Source organism: Tetranychus urticae, unplaced genomic scaffold, assembly GCF_039701765.1.
Source record: "Tetranychus urticae isolate SD_2017Ah unplaced genomic scaffold, NJAU_TeUrti_SD_1.0 Scaffold_4, whole genome shotgun sequence".
Taxonomy (NCBI): Eukaryota; Metazoa; Arthropoda; class Arachnida; order Trombidiformes; family Tetranychidae; genus Tetranychus; species Tetranychus urticae.
In genome coordinates this window covers 1,010,001-1,012,500 of record NW_028315836.1, presented here as the reverse complement: position 1 = coordinate 1,012,500, position 2,500 = coordinate 1,010,001, and the positions used below count along the sequence as shown (strand labels likewise).

The 2,500-nt window shown below is 42.3% G+C and overlaps 2 non-coding genes across 2 annotated transcripts in view; both read right to left on the bottom strand.

Annotated features, from left to right (window-relative positions):
• Positions 1–241: 241 nt before the first annotated feature.
• On the bottom strand, positions 242–396 carry LOC149093095 (5.8S ribosomal RNA). The gene has a single exon (XR_016200342.1). It is a non-coding gene; the product is annotated as a 5.8S ribosomal RNA (ribosomal RNA).
• Positions 397–884: 488 nt separating this feature from the next.
• LOC149093094 (small subunit ribosomal RNA) overlaps positions 885–2,500 on the bottom strand; it is a 2,170-nt gene continuing 554 nt past the window's right edge. The window contains exon 1 of the ribosomal RNA XR_016200402.1: positions 885–2,500. This exon is cut by the window's right edge and continues 554 nt beyond it. This is a non-coding gene — a ribosomal RNA (small subunit ribosomal RNA).

Genomic DNA, 2,500 nt, shown 5'->3' with positions numbered 1-2,500 from the left:
CTAACCTTAGAATCTCATGCTAGTATCTATTCATATATACTGCTTGCAGAGATGAAATATGCATTGTACACAAAATTTATCATGTGAAACAAGTAGATTTGAGATTCTCCTTACTAAATTGCAACGAATTGCAATTAAGAAAAGGAATAAAACATCAAGATTCATGCATATAAATATACAATCCTCTCAAAACAATGCATATATGGTAGTATGCAAGTGTTTTGTTGATTATTTTACATCTCAACTCTCAGACAGATGTGACCTCGGAAAAGACCCGAAAGCCGCAATGTGCGTTGGAAGCTCAAGTGCTCGGCGTGTCCTGCAATTCGCACCGATTATCGTAGCTAGCTACGTTCTTCATCGATTGGTAATTCGAGTGATCCACCGCTTGAAGATGTATCTTTGCCACCGTGGGACTTTTAATAAGTATCCTAAATCTGCATTGAGAGGGTTTGAAAACAATTGTATGCAGTTTATAAAAACCATAGTTGTCTTTACTTAGTTAGGCGAAGAAGTGTAAAACTTCCTTCTTTAAACCTTGCCGTCAGCATAAGCTGAAGACTTGAACAGGTACCAAGTATGTAGCAAGACAGGCTTTTCATTATAAACTACAATTGTTTTGCAAAAAGAAATTATGGCTATCGTTAGATAACCCTCACTCTTTGTTGCATTGGATAATGAAAGATGGATGTATGAATGAACGAATGTAATGCAAGTTAGAATCATGTTGCAATGGCTAAATGTTTGCATTAAACATTCACAATTGCGACTCTAATGCAAATACAATTCAATTGCATTCACCATATTAGCATCTACAATATCACTATGCAGAGTGTTTGATTGTTTGAAGGTTGTATTTCTCTTATAATAAGAGGGTAATACGTTAATGATCCTTCCGCAGGTTCACCTACGGAAACCTTGTTACGACTTTTACTTCCTCTAAATGATCAAGTTTGAACATCTTTCCAGCACAATCCGACCACTAGTTTCCCAATGGTCTGGATTGACCAGTCCGAAGTCCTCACTAAATCATTCAATCGGTAGTAGCGACGGGCGGTGTGTACAAAGGGCAGGGACGTAATCAACGCAAGCTAATGACTCACGCTTACTGGGAATTCCTCGTTCATGGGCAATAATTACAATGCCCAATCCCCATCACGAAATGGGTTCAAGCGGTTACCCACTCCTTTCGGAGCAGGAAACAGTATGCACGATGACCACTTCAGTGTAGCACGCGTGCGGCCCCGGACATCTAAGGGCATCACAGACCTGTTATTGCTCTGTTTCGTGCGGCTGCGAGCGCCGCTTGTCCCTCTAAGAAGTCCTTACAGTGCTACAGCATCCTTACCCTAGCCAATTCTGTAGGCTAATAGCAGCAGAGCCCTCAACAGCCGAAACCATCAAGAGATACTACCACCCACAGGTTGACTAAGGGGGAGTACTGCAGTGTAAACTGCAAGTCTATTTAGTAGGCTAGAGTCTCGTTCGTTATCGGAATTAACCAGACAAATCACTCCACCAACTAAGAACGGCCATGCACCACCACCCACTGAATCAAGAAAGAGCTCTCAATCTGTCAATCCTCTCAGTGTCCGGGCCGGGTGAGTTTTCCCGTGTTGAGTCAAATTAAGCCGCAAGCTCCACTCCTGGTGGTGCCCTTCCGTCAATTCCTTTAAGTTTCAGCTTTGCAACCATACTTCCCCCGGAACCCAAAAACTTTGGTTTCCCGGAAGCTTCCATTCGAGTCATGAAATTAGTTACTCAGAATGATCGCTGGTTGGCATCGTTTATGGTTAGAACTAGGGCGGTATCTGATCGCCTTCGAACCTCTAACTTTCGTTCTTGATTAATGAAAACATTCTTGGCAAATGCTTTCGCTGTAGTTTGTCTTGCGACGGTCCAAGAATTTCACCTCTAGCGCCGCAATACAAATGCCCCCGTCTGTCCCTCTTAATCATTACCTTGGATTCTTAAGACCAACAAAATAGAACCAAGGTCCTATTCCATTATTCCATGCAAGATCATTCAAGTTAAGGTAGTGGTACGCATCATATAGATGGTTGACCATACCGTTTTTAGGCACCTCTTTCGAGGTTTTGGACGCCTGCTTTGAGCACTCTGATTTTTTCAAGGTAAAAGTCTCGATCGCTTGAATCAACACTCGGTAAAGAGCATTGATAGCAAATATCGAGCAATTTTCTGTCTAAACACTATGAATGTAACCACCAGGAAAGAGGAATGAAGGTTCAAGCTAGCATCCGTAGACACAAGCAAGAAACCTAACATCACCATCTAACCCTTTAATCAGTGGACCCCATAGGTTCGACTGAAATCCAACTACGAGCTTTTTAACCGCAGCAACTTTAATATACGCTATTGGAGCTGGAATTACCGCGGCTGCTGGCACCAGACTTGCCCTCCAATAGATCCTCGTTAAAGGATTTAAATTGTACTCATTCCAATTACGGGGCCTCAATAGAGTCCCGTATTGTTATTTTTC